The sequence below is a fragment of the Oncorhynchus clarkii genome, chromosome 5 (assembly GCF_045791955.1).
Source record: "Oncorhynchus clarkii lewisi isolate Uvic-CL-2024 chromosome 5, UVic_Ocla_1.0, whole genome shotgun sequence".
In the NCBI taxonomy this organism is placed as follows: Eukaryota; Metazoa; Chordata; class Actinopteri; order Salmoniformes; family Salmonidae; genus Oncorhynchus; species Oncorhynchus clarkii.
Genome location: NC_092151.1, coordinates 11,965,071 through 11,979,300, shown reverse-complemented (window position 1 = coordinate 11,979,300; position 14,230 = coordinate 11,965,071). Strand labels below are relative to the sequence as shown.

Genomic DNA, 14,230 nt, shown 5'->3' with positions numbered 1-14,230 from the left:
CGCCAGTTGAACGGTGTTTCCTCAGACACATTGGTACGGCTGGCTTCCAGGTTAAGCTCGGGGGGGTGTTAAAGATCCCGGTTAGGCGGGTCATGCTTCAAGGACGCATGACTCCACCTTTGCCTCTCGCGAGCCCGTTGAGGAGTTGCAGCGATGAGACAAGATCCAAATTGGAGAGAAAAAAGGGGGAAAATACAAAAAATAGAGAGAGAGAAAAAACACTACACAGTAAGACACACTGTGCACATTGTTCTCATATTTCTAAATACGCTTCAACTTTCCAGGAAGAACAGAGTCATTACAAGAGCAACAGTGTTCAGCAATTGGGCCTAATTGCTATGAAAAGCAGGTGATTTGTAAACACACTGTTTAAAATTCAATGTCATAGGTATCTGGTACCTATCACTGATTATAAAAAATCAAGCTTTGTTTATGACATAGGTGGCCGGCAAGTATGCTGAAAGCATGTTGCAATAGCACAATATCAGGGAGAGGAGAATGGATATTATCAAGGTCAGAAAGGACACACATGGAAACCAGCTGAGAACAACTGAACGGAATTGTTTTTGACAGTTGAATTTATATGGAATGTGACACATGAATCCCACTAACAGCACTACTTCTGTCTTACTTTCCAGATTATTCTAAAGGGACCACTGCATACTATATATTTTTATACTTATTTTAATTATTTTCTCTCTCTCTCTCTCTCTCTCTCTCTCTCTCTCTCTCTCTCTCTCTCTCTCTCTCTCTCTCTCTCTCTCTCTCTCTATCTCCCTCTCTCTCTCTCTCTCTCTCTCTCTCTCTCTCTCTCTCTCTCTCTCTCTCTCTCTCTCTCTATATCTCTCTCTCTCTCTCTCTCTCTCTCTCTCTCTCCTTATTTCATTCATTATTTAAGCATGATTTGTGTGTGTGTTGTTTTTGTGAGTCAGACCAAGACCGAAGCTGTTTACACACACACAAGCACACACACACACACACACACACACACACACACACACACACACACACACACACACACACACACACACACACACACACACACACACACACACACACACGCAAACACACACACACATAAACACACATTCACATGCACGCACACACAGCCCCAAAACCCAGGTAACACTGTAATATACTGAAAATTCCTTTTACAACACAGAGGACACCAGCTTGCCGAACAAAATACCCAAATTTCCTTCCATTCCCAAGTCATATCCATAATATCATTCCCACATTCCATCACCATTGGCTAAGTGAGCAGACTGAGCACTGGTCTCCTTCATTTTCAGTTGTTGATATCCCTCTATCTCCCTAGGGGACTGGGTACTACACTATACCCTCTCAACCCTATCTATCTCACTCAGGGAAGCTAAGGGGCAATCTTAGCAAAGTTAGCATTCTCTAGTGCTAGCAGCCTTAATGGTCTTAGTAGTGTTAGCATCGCCCCGACCACTCATAATGCATGGAGCTGTCACATTAAACAGGATTCAAAGCATGCCGATAGGACACGCTCATTCATTTGCCCGACAGATGGCGTGTGTCAAAGACATGAAGTCCCAAAGCAACAGCAACTACTGTACAACACTAGGGGCAGCTGAGAGGATTGTGTGGAAGACACATGGGAACTAACTTAACTTTAGATGAAGTGTCCTGTTGATGGTATGCTACAGGGTAAACCCAAGAAAGCACCCTGGTATTAGTAGAATATACTGTATAAGTGCATAATATCTTTAACTCTGCGTTGTTGGAAAAGGATCCATCAGTAAGCATTTCACTGTTAGTCTACACCTGTTATTTACCTGTGACCATCAACAATGTTCTAGTGAGACTTGGGAACTAAGTTAACTAACTGTTCACTTTAGATGAAGTGTCCTGTTTGTGCTATACTACAGGATATACCAAACAATGCAATGCACCCTGTGTCGTATATACTGTAAGTTAATCAAGTGTATACTGTACTGTTGGGAATAAGGGGCTATATGGGGTCAATTAATGTGAGACGTGGTAAACGTTACCCTCCCACACCAGAGGGGGCTGGTGGGCGAAGATATAGAAGGAAACGCTCATAGTAACGGCTGGGATGGACTAGATGCTAAGGTATCAATCACGTTTCCATGGTTTCCATGGTTTCCATGGTCTATATGTTTTCCATGGTCTACATGATTCCATGGTCTACATGGTTTCCATTGTCTACACATTGTTTCCACGGTCTACATGGTTCCATGGTTTCCATTATCTACATGGTTTCCATGGTCTACACATGGTTTCCATGGTCCACACATGGTTCCCATTATCTACACATGGTTTCCATTGTCTACACATGGTTTCCATGGTCTACACATGGTTTCCATGGATTACACATGGTTTCCATGGTCTACATGGTATCCATGGTCTACATGGTTTCCATGGTTTCCATTATCTACATAGTTTCCATGGTCTATACATGGTTTCCATAGTTTCCATGGTCTACATGGTTTCCATAGTTTCCATGGTCTACATGGTTTCCATAGTTTCCATGGTCTACACATGGTTCCCATTATCTACACATGGTTTCCATTGTCTACACATGGTTTCCATGGTCTACACATGGTTTCCATGGATTACACATGGTTTCCATGGTCTACATGGTATCCATGGTCTACATGGTTTCCATGGTTTCCATTATCTACATAGTTTCCATGGTCTATACATGGTTTCCATAGTTTCCATGGTCTACATGGTTTCCATGGTCTACACATGGTTTCCATAGTTTCCATGGTCTACATGGTTTCCATAGTTTCCATGCTCTACACAAGGTTTCCATGGTCTGCATGGTTTCCATAGTTTCCATGGTCTACACATGGTTTCCATGGTCTACATGATTTCCATGGTTTCCATTATCTACATGGTTTCCATGGTCTACACATGGTTTCCATGGTCTACACATGGTTTCCATGGTTTCCATTATCTACATGTTTCCATTGTCTACACATGATTTCCATGGTATACACATGGTTTCCATGGTCTAAATGGTTTCCATGGTCTACATAGCTTCCATGGTTTCCATGGTCTACATGGTTTCCATGGTCTACACATGGTTTCCATGGTCTACACATGGTTTCCATGGTTTCCATTATCTACATGTTTCCATTGTCTACACATGGTTTCCATGGTCTACATGGTTTCATTGGTCTACATGGTTTCCATGGTCTAAACATGGTTTCCATGGTCTACATGGTTTCCATGGTCAATATGGTTCCCATTGTCCACACATGGTCTCCATGGTCTAAACATGGTTTCCATGGTCTGCACATGGTTCACATGGTCTACACAAGGTTTCCATGGTCTGCATGGTTTCCATAGTTTCCATGGTCTATACATGGTTTCCATAGTTTCCATGGTCTACATGGTTTCCATAGTTTCCATGGTCTACATAGTGGTCTACATGGTTTCCATGGTCTAAACATGGTTTCCATGGTCTAAACATGGTCTACATAGCTTCCATGGTTTCCATGGTCTACATGGTTTCCATGGTCTACACATGGTTTCCATGGTCTACATGGTTTCCATGGTCTACACATGGTTTCCATGGTCTACATGGTTTCCATGGTCTAAACATGGTTTCCATGGTCTACATGGTTTCCATGGTCTACACATGGTTTCCATGGTCTGCATGTTTCCATGCATTTGATATCTTTCCATTTATTCCAACACAGCCATTACGATGAGCATGTCCTCTGATTTCTCCGCCCAACATCCACCACTGTCCTACACAGCTGAATGGATGTAGCGCGATTGCTGTGCTGAAATCTGATAAAAGTATAGGAGCTTACAGTCATGGCCAAAGTTTCCATGGTCTATACATGGTTTCCATAGTTTCCATGGTCTACATGGTTTCCATAGTTTCCATGGTCTACATGGTTTCCATAGTTTCCATGGTCTACACATGGTTCCCATTATCTACACATGGTTTCCATTGTCTACACATGGTTTCCATGGTCTACATGGTATCCATGGTCTACATGGTTTCCATGGTTTCCATTATCTACATAGTTTCCATGGTCTATACATGGTTTCCATAGTTTACATGGTCTACATGGTTTCCATAGTTTCCATGGTCTACATGGTTTCCATGGTCTACACATGGTTTCCATAGTTTCCATGGTCTACATGGTTTCCATAGTTTCCATGCTCTACACAAGGTTTCCATGGTCTGCATGGTTTCCATAGTTTCCATGGTCTACACATGGTTTCCATGGTCTACATGATTTCCATGGTTTCCATTATCTACATGGTTTCCATGGTCTACACATGGTTTCCATGGTCTACACATGGTTTCCATGGTTTCCATTATCTACATGTTTCCATTGTCTACACATGATTTCCATGGTATACACATGGTTTCCATGGTCTAAATGGTTTCCATGGTCTACATAGCTTCCATGGTTTCCATGGTCTACATGGTTTCCATGGTCTACACATGGTTTCCATGGTCTACACATGGTTTCCATGGTTTCCATTATCTACATGTTTCCATTGTCTACACATGGTTTCCATGGTCTACATGGTTTCATTGGTCTACATGGTTTCCATGGTCTAAACATGGTTTCCATGGTCTACATGGTTTCCATGGTCAATATGGTTCCCATTGTCCACACATGGTCTCCATGGTCTAAACATGGTTTCCATGGTCTGCACATGGTTCACATGGTCTACACAAGGTTTCCATGGTCTGCATGGTTTCCATAGTTTCCATGGTCTATACATGGTTTCCATAGTTTCCATGGTCTACATGGTTTCCATAGTTTCCATGGTCTACATAGTGGTCTACATGGTTTCCATGGTCTAAACATGGTTTCCATGGTCTAAACATGGTCTACATAGCTTCCATGGTTTCCATGGTCTACATGGTTTCCATGGTCTACACATGGTTTCCATGGTCTACATGGTTTCCATGGTCTACATGGTTTCCATGGTCTACACATGGTTTCCATGGTCTACATGGTTTCCATGGTCTAAACATGGTTTCCATGGTCTACATGGTTTCCATGGTCTACACATGGTTTCCATGGTCTGCATGTTTCCATGCATTTGATATCTTTCCATTTATTCCAACACAGCCATTACGATGAGCATGTCCTCTGATTTCTCCGCCCAACATCCACCACTGTCCTACACAGCTGAATGGATGTAGCGCGATTGCTGTGCTGAAATCTGATAAAAGTATAGGAGCTTACAGTCATGGCCAAAGTTTCCATGGTCTATACATGGTTTCCATAGTTTCCATGGTCTACATGGTTTCCATAGTTTCCATGGTCTACATGGTTTCCATAGTTTCCATGGTCTACACATGGTTCCCATTATCTACACATGGTTTCCATTGTCTACACATGGTTTCCATGGTCTACACATGGTTTCCATGGATTACACATGGTTTCCATGGTCTACATGGTATCCATGGTCTACATGGTTTCCATGGTTTCCATTATCTACATAGTTTCCATGGTCTATACATGGTTTCCATAGTTTCCATGGTCTACATGGTTTCCATAGTTTCCATGGTCTACATGGTTTCCATGGTCTACACATGGTTTCCATAGTTTCCATGGTCTACATGGTTTCCATAGTTTCCATGCTCTACACAAGGTTTCCATGGTCTGCATGGTTTCCATAGTTTCCATGGTCTACACATGGTTTCCATGGTCTACATGATTTCCATGGTTTCCATTATCTACATGGTTTCCATGGTCTACACATGGTTTCCATGGTCTACACATGGTTTCCATGGTTTCCATTATCTACATGTTTCCATTGTCTACACATGATTTCCATGGTATACACATGGTTTCCATGGTCTAAATGGTTTCCATGGTCTACATAGCTTCCATGGTTTCCATGGTCTACATGGTTTCCATGGTCTACACATGGTTTCCATGGTCTACACATGGTTTCCATGGTTTCCATTATCTACATGTTTCCATTGTCTACACATGGTTTCCATGGTCTACATGGTTTCATTGGTCTACATGGTTTCCATGGTCTAAACATGGTTTCCATGGTCTACATGGTTTCCATGGTCAATATGGTTCCCATTGTCCACACATGGTCTCCATGGTCTAAACATGGTTTCCATGGTCTGCACATGGTTCACATGGTCTACACAAGGTTTCCATGGTCTGCATGGTTTCCATAGTTTCCATGGTCTACATGGTTTCCATAGTTTCCATGCTCTACACAAGGTTTCCATGGTCTGCATGGTTTCCATAGTTTCCATGGTCTACACATGGTTTCCTTGGTCTACATGATTTCCATGGTTTCCATTGTCTACACATGATTTCCATGGTTTCCATGGTCTAAACATGGTTTCCATGGTCTGCATGGTTTCCATGGTCTAAACATGGTTTCCATGGTCTACATGGTTTCCATGGTCTAAACATGGTTTCCATGGTCTAAACATGGTCTACATAGCTTCCATGGTTTCCATGGTCTACATGGTTTCCATGGTCTACACATGGTTTCCATGGTCTACATGGTTTCCATGGTCTACATGGTTTCCATGGTCTACACATGGTTTCCATGGTCTACATGGTTTCCATGGTCTAAACATGGTTTCCATGGTCTACATGGTTTCCATGGTCTACACATGGTTTCCATGGTCTGCATGTTTCCATGCATTTGATATCTTTCCATTTATTCCAACACAGCCATTACGATGAGCATGTCCTCTGATTTCTCCGCCCAACATCCACCACTGTCCTACACAGCTGAATGGATGTAGCGCGATTGCTGTGCTGAAATCTGATAAAAGTATAGGAGCTTACAGTCATGGCCAAAGTTTCCATGGTCTATACATGGTTTCCATAGTTTCCATGGTCTACATGGTTTCCATAGTTTCCATGGTCTACATGGTTTCCATAGTTTCCATGGTCTACACATGGTTCCCATTATCTACACATGGTTTCCATTGTCTACACATGGTTTCCATGGTCTACATGGTATCCATGGTCTACATGGTTTCCATGGTTTCCATTATCTACATAGTTTCCATGGTCTATACATGGTTTCCATAGTTTACATGGTCTACATGGTTTCCATAGTTTCCATGGTCTACATGGTTTCCATGGTCTACACATGGTTTCCATAGTTTCCATGGTCTACATGGTTTCCATAGTTTCCATGCTCTACACAAGGTTTCCATGGTCTGCATGGTTTCCATAGTTTCCATGGTCTACACATGGTTTCCATGGTCTACATGATTTCCATGGTTTCCATTATCTACATGGTTTCCATGGTCTACACATGGTTTCCATGGTCTACACATGGTTTCCATGGTTTCCATTATCTACATGTTTCCATTGTCTACACATGATTTCCATGGTATACACATGGTTTCCATGGTCTAAATGGTTTCCATGGTCTACATAGCTTCCATGGTTTCCATGGTCTACATGGTTTCCATGGTCTACACATGGTTTCCATGGTCTACACATGGTTTCCATGGTTTCCATTATCTACATGTTTCCATTGTCTACACATGGTTTCCATGGTCTACATGGTTTCATTGGTCTACATGGTTTCCATGGTCTAAACATGGTTTCCATGGTCTACATGGTTTCCATGGTCAATATGGTTCCCATTGTCCACACATGGTCTCCATGGTCTAAACATGGTTTCCATGGTCTGCACATGGTTCACATGGTCTACACAAGGTTTCCATGGTCTGCATGGTTTCCATAGTTTCCATGGTCTATACATGGTTTCCATAGTTTCCATGGTCTACATAGTGGTCTACATGGTTTCCATGGTCTAAACATGGTTTCCATGGTCTAAACATGGTCTACATAGCTTCCATGGTTTCCATGGTCTACATGGTTTCCATGGTCTACACATGGTTTCCATGGTCTACATGGTTTCCATGGTCTACATGGTTTCCATGGTCTACACATGGTTTCCATGGTCTACATGGTTTCCATGGTCTAAACATGGTTTCCATGGTCTACATGGTTTCCATGGTCTACACATGGTTTCCATGGTCTGCATGTTTCCATGCATTTGATATCTTTCCATTTATTCCAACACAGCCATTACGATGAGCATGTCCTCTGATTTCTCCGCCCAACATCCACCACTGTCCTACACAGCTGAATGGATGTAGCGCGATTGCTGTGCTGAAATCTGATAAAAGTATAGGAGCTTACAGTCATGGCCAAAGTTTCCATGGTCTATACATGGTTTCCATAGTTTCCATGGTCTACATGGTTTCCATAGTTTCCATGGTCTACATGGTTTCCATAGTTTCCATGGTCTACACATGGTTCCCATTATCTACACATGGTTTCCATTGTCTACACATGGTTTCCATGGTCTACACATGGTTTCCATGGATTACACATGGTTTCCATGGTCTACATGGTATCCATGGTCTACATGGTTTCCATGGTTTCCATTATCTACATAGTTTCCATGGTCTATACATGGTTTCCATAGTTTCCATGGTCTACATGGTTTCCATAGTTTCCATGGTCTACATGGTTTCCATGGTCTACACATGGTTTCCATAGTTTCCATGGTCTACATGGTTTCCATAGTTTCCATGCTCTACACAAGGTTTCCATGGTCTGCATGGTTTCCATAGTTTCCATGGTCTACACATGGTTTCCATGGTCTACATGATTTCCATGGTTTCCATTATCTACATGGTTTCCATGGTCTACACATGGTTTCCATGGTCTACACATGGTTTCCATGGTTTCCATTATCTACATGTTTCCATTGTCTACACATGATTTCCATGGTATACACATGGTTTCCATGGTCTAAATGGTTTCCATGGTCTACATAGCTTCCATGGTTTCCATGGTCTACATGGTTTCCATGGTCTACACATGGTTTCCATGGTCTACACATGGTTTCCATGGTTTCCATTATCTACATGTTTCCATTGTCTACACATGGTTTCCATGGTCTACATGGTTTCATTGGTCTACATGGTTTCCATGGTCTAAACATGGTTTCCATGGTCTACATGGTTTCCATGGTCAATATGGTTCCCATTGTCCACACATGGTCTCCATGGTCTAAACATGGTTTCCATGGTCTGCACATGGTTCACATGGTCTACACAAGGTTTCCATGGTCTGCATGGTTTCCATAGTTTCCATGGTCTATACATGGTTTCCATAGTTTCCATGGTCTACATGGTTTCCATAGTTTCCATGGTCTACATAGTTTCCATAGTTTCCATGGTCTACACATGGTTTCCATAGTTTCCATGGTCTACATGGTTTCCATAGTTTCCATGCTCTACACAAGGTTTCCATGGTCTGCATGGTTTCCATAGTTTCCATGGTCTACACATGGTTTCCTTGGTCTACATGATTTCCATGGTTTCCATTGTCTACACATGATTTCCATGGTTTCCATGGTCTAAACATGGTTTCCATGGTCTGCATGGTTTCCATGGTCTAAACATGGTTTCCATGGTCTACATGGTTTCCATGGTCTAAACATGGTTTCCATGGTCTAAACATGGTCTACATAGCTTCCATGGTTTCCATGGTCTACATGGTTTCCATGGTCTACACATGGTTTCCATGGTCTACATGGTTTCCATGGTCTACATGGTTTCCATGGTCTACACATGGTTTCCATGGTCTACATGGTTTCCATGGTCTAAACATGGTTTCCATGGTCTACATGGTTTCCATGGTCTACACATGGTTTCCATGGTCTGCATGTTTCCATGCATTTGATATCTTTCCATTTATTCCAACACAGCCATTACGATGAGCATGTCCTCTGATTTCTCCGCCCAACATCCACCACTGTCCTACACAGCTGAATGGATGTAGCGCGATTGCTGTGCTGAAATCTGATAAAAGTATAGGAGCTTACAGTCATGGCCAAAGGTTTTGCGGATGACACAAATATTAATTTTGTCTGCTGCCTCAGTGTCTTCAGATATTTTTGTCAGATGTTACTATGGAATACTGAAGTATAATTACAAGCATTTCATAAGTGTCAAAGGCTTTTGTTGACAATTACATGAAGTTGATGCATAGAGTTAATATTTGCAGTGTTGACCCTTCTTTTTCAAGACCTCTGCAATCGGCCCTGGCATGCTGTCAATTAACTTCTGGGCCACATCCTGACTGATGGCAGCCCATTCTTTCATAATCAATGTTTGGAGTTTGTCAGATTTTGTGGGTTTTTGTTTGTCCTCTTGAGGATTGACCACAAGTTCTCAATGGGATTAAGGTCTGGGGAGTTTCCTGGCCATGGACCCAAAATATCAACGTTTTGTTCCCCGAGCCACTTAGTTATCACTTTTGCCTTATGGCTAGGTGCTCCATCATGCTGGAAAAGGCATTGTTCGTCACCAAACTGTTACTGGATGGTTGGGAGAAGTTGCTCTCGGAGGATGTGTTGGTACCATTCTTCATTCATGGCTTTGTTCTTAGGCAAAATTGTGAGTGAGCCCACTCCCTTGGCTGAGAAGCAACCCCACACATGAATGGTCTCAGGATGCTTTACTGTTGGCATGACGCAGGACTTATGGTAGCGCTCACCTTGTCTTCTCCGGACAAGCTTTTTCCGGATGCCCCAAACAATCGGAATGGGGATGCATCAGAGAAAATGACTTTACCCCAGTCCTCAGCAGTCCAATACCCTGTACCTTTTGCAGAATATCAGTCTGTCCCTGATGTTTTTCCTGGAGAAAAGTGGCTTCTTTGCTGCCCTTCTTGACACCAGGCCATACTCCAAAAGTCTTCGCCTCACTGTGCATGCAGATGCACTCACACCTGCCTGCTGCCATTCCTGGGCAAGCTCTGTACTGGCGGTGCCCCGATCCCGCAGTTGAATCAACTTTATGAGACGGTCCTGGCGCTTGCTGGACTTTCTTGGGTGCCCTGAAGCCTTCTTCACAACAATTGAACTGCTCTCCTTGAAGTTCTTGATGATCTGATAAATGGTTGATTTAGGTGCAATCTTACTGGCAGCAATATCCTTGCCTGTGAAGCTCTTTTTGATGACGGCACGTGTTTCCTTCCAGGTAAACATGGTTGACAGAGGAAGAACAATGATTCCAAGCACCACCCTCCTTTTGAAGCTTCCAGTCTGTTATTCGAACTCAATTAGCATGACAGAGTGATCTCCAGCCTTGTCCTCATCAACACTCACACCTGTGTTAACGAGAGAATCACTGACATGATGTCCGCTGGTCCTTTTGTGGCAGGGCTGAAATGCAGTGGAATTTTTTGGGGGGGGATTCAGTTCATTTGCATGGCAAAGAGGGACTTTGCAATTAATTGATTCATTGATTAATCTGATCACTCTTCGTAACATCTGGAGTATATTCAAATTGCCATCATATACAAACTGAGGCAGCAGACTTTGTGAAAATGTATATTTGTGTCATTCTCAAAACTTTTGCCCACGACTGTATACTTAATGGAATTTACTATTTACAATTGCAATTTACTATTGCAATAAATTGACAGTGGACCTGTCGAGTCACTACACCCACTCACTTAACTCCACAAAATAACACACATCGCCTCATCCCTCCCTACCTCCCTCCCCACCCAACCATTAACATTACATTGACATCTGAGTTTTTTAGCAGATGCTCTCATCCAGAACGACTTACAGTTAGTTTATTGATCTTAAGATACCCTAGCCAGATGTGTGTAGAGCCCTCCTGAGTTGACAAACACACACACACACACACACACACACACACACCCCATCCCTCCATCAATTAACTAGCATGGCTTAGACTGGGTTTCCATCCCTCCATCAATTAACTAGCGTGGTCTCGTCTGGGTGTCCATCCCTCCATCATTGAACTAGCGTGGTCTAGTCTGGGTGTCCATCCCTCCATCATTGAACTAGTGTGGCCTGGTCTGGGTGTCCATCCCTCCATCAATTAACTAGCATGGCCTAGTCTGGGTGTCCATCCCTCCATCATTGAACTAGCGTGGTCTAGTCTGGGTGTCCATCCCTCCATCATTGAACTAGCGTGGTCTAGTCTGGGTGTCCATCCCTCCATCATTGAACTAGTGAGGCCTAGTCTGGGTTTCCATCCCTCCATCATTGAACTAGCATGGCCTAGTCTGGGTTTCCATCTCTCTAACATTGAACTAGCGTGGTCTAGTCTGGGTGTCCATCCCTCCATTATTGAACTAGCGTGGTCTAGTCTGGGTGTCCATCCCTCCATCATTGAACTAGAGTGGCCTAGTCTGGGTGTCCATCCCTCCATCATTGAACTAGCGTGGTCTAGTCTGGGTGTCCATCCCTCCATCATTGAACTAGCGTGGTCTAGTCTGGGTGTCCATCCCTCCATCATTGAACTAGAGTGGTCTAGTCTGGGTGTCCATCCCTCCATCATTGAGCTAGCGTGGTCTAGTCTGGGTGTCCATCCCTCCATCATTGAACTAGAGTGGCCTAGTCTGGGTTTCCATCCCTCCATCATTGAACTAGCGTGGTCTAGTCTGGGTTTCCATCCCTCCATCATTGAACTAGCATGGCCTAGTCTGGGTTTCCATCTCTCCATCATTGAACTAGCGTGGTCTAGTCTGGGTGTCCATCCCTCCATCATTGAGCTAGCGTGGTCTAGTCTGGGTGTCCATCCCTCCATCATTGAACTAGAGTGGCCTAGTCTGGGTGTCCATCCCTCCATCAATTAACTAGCATGGTCTAGTCTGGGTTTCCATCCCTCCATCATTGAACTAGAGTGGCCTAGTCTGGGTGTCCATCCCTCCATCAATTAACTAGCATGGTCTAGTCTGGGTTTCCATCCCTCCATCATTGAACTAGAGTGGCCTAGTCTGGGTTTCCATCCCTCCATCAATTAACTAGCATGGTCTAGACTGGGTTTCCATCCCTCCATCAATTAACTAGCATGGCCTAGTCTGGGTTTCCATCCCTCCATCATTGAACTAGAGTGGCCTAGTCTGGGTGTCCATCCCTCCATCATTGAACTAGCATGGCCTAGTCTGGGTTTCCATCCCTCCATCATTGAACTGGCGTAATCTGGGTTTCCAGCCATCCTTCATTGAACTGGCATGGCCTAGTCTGGGTTTCCATCCCTCCATCATTGAACTAGCATGGCCTAGACTGGGTTTCCATCCCTGCATCAATTAACTAGCATGGCCTAGTCTGGGTTTCCATCCCTGCATCAATTAACTAGCATGGCCTAGACTGGGTTTCCATCCCTCCAACATTGAACTAGCATGGCCTAGACTGGGTTTCCATCCCTACATCATTGAACTAGCATGGCCTAGACTGGGTTTCCAGCAGGGTGTGGCTAGGCAGGCAGAACCACAGGCAATGGCATGGTATACAGTACCGAGGTTTTGCCATGACGTCTGGTTTCCCTCAAACCCTTATTAACTCATAAAAGCTCACTTGCAGTGCTATTCCTGTAGGTTCACTGGGCTGGCTAAGTATATGGTGCGTCCCTCTCTGATAATGTTAATTATATGGACAAAGTCCTACTCTGTTGCAGGAACCAAAAGCCTCTGATTGGAGCATGATTCATTGCTCTAAACTTTGAACTATACACTTAGAAAAAACCATGCTATCTAGAATGTAAAATGATTCTTTGTACGTCTCTATGGGAGAACCCTTTGAAGAACACTTTTGGGTTCCATGTAGGACCCTTTCTACAGAAGATTCTACGTGGAACCAAAAATGGTTCTCCTATGGGGACAGCCAAAGAACTGTTTTGGAACCCTTTTTTTTGTAAGAGTGTAGCTTGATTGAGCTTGCCTGGTACAATGGGAGCAATGGAATATTCCCAAAAGTACAATCCACAGCCAACCCTCTGGAACTCCAAACAGACTCGATCAAACGCTCAAAGCATTTTAAAGAAAACAAGTACAATTTCAACCCAGGTCTTCTGAGGTCACAGTTGCGTGTTTGATTGTGTCAATACAAACATGTATAGTTGTTGTGAAAGTACTAGCTAAGCACACTTTCCTCATAGTGCTTTCAAGGAAAAGAGGATACAAGGAAGATTTACTGTCCTAGACAGTTGGGCTCAATTCCAGCTCTGGCAGAGCAATGGGAGGGTCTCTCTAAGGAAGAACCTGAATAACAAAGAAAGTTTCCCACTCTAAATTACTCCCAGGATGCGTCTCGAATAGCACCCTGTTCCCTATATAGTGAACCCAATCGAAGCCCTGGTCAAAAGTAGTGCACTATAAAGGGAATAGGATGCCATTTGGGACGCATGACCAGCGCT

General features: G+C 43.5%; 1 protein-coding gene across 1 annotated transcript in view; it reads right to left on the bottom strand.

Moving 5' to 3' along the window:
- LOC139408347 (multiple EGF-like-domains 10) overlaps positions 1–14,230 on the bottom strand; it is a 104,832-nt gene that overhangs the window by 25,778 nt on the left and 64,824 nt on the right. The gene's annotated exons all lie outside the window — the stretch shown is intronic.